Below are 243 nucleotides of genomic sequence, written 5' to 3'. Positions count from 1 at the left end.
GAAATACAAAGGATCATGAGAGATTACTACAAGCAACTCTATGCCAATATAGTGGACAACCTGGAAGAAATGGACAAATTCTTAGAAACGCATAACCTTCCGAGATTGAACCAGGAAGAAATAGAAAATATGAACAGCTCAATCACAAGCACTGAAATTGAAACTGTGATTAAAAATCTTCCAACAGGGCTTCCCTGGTGGCGCAGCGGTTGCGCGTCCGCCTGCCGATGCAGGGGAACCGGG

Source organism: Physeter macrocephalus, chromosome 19, assembly GCF_002837175.3.
Source record: "Physeter macrocephalus isolate SW-GA chromosome 19, ASM283717v5, whole genome shotgun sequence".
In the NCBI taxonomy this organism is placed as follows: Eukaryota; Metazoa; Chordata; class Mammalia; order Artiodactyla; family Physeteridae; genus Physeter; species Physeter macrocephalus.
The sequence above is the reverse complement of the archived record's forward strand: the minus strand, read 5'-3'. Positions refer to the sequence as shown.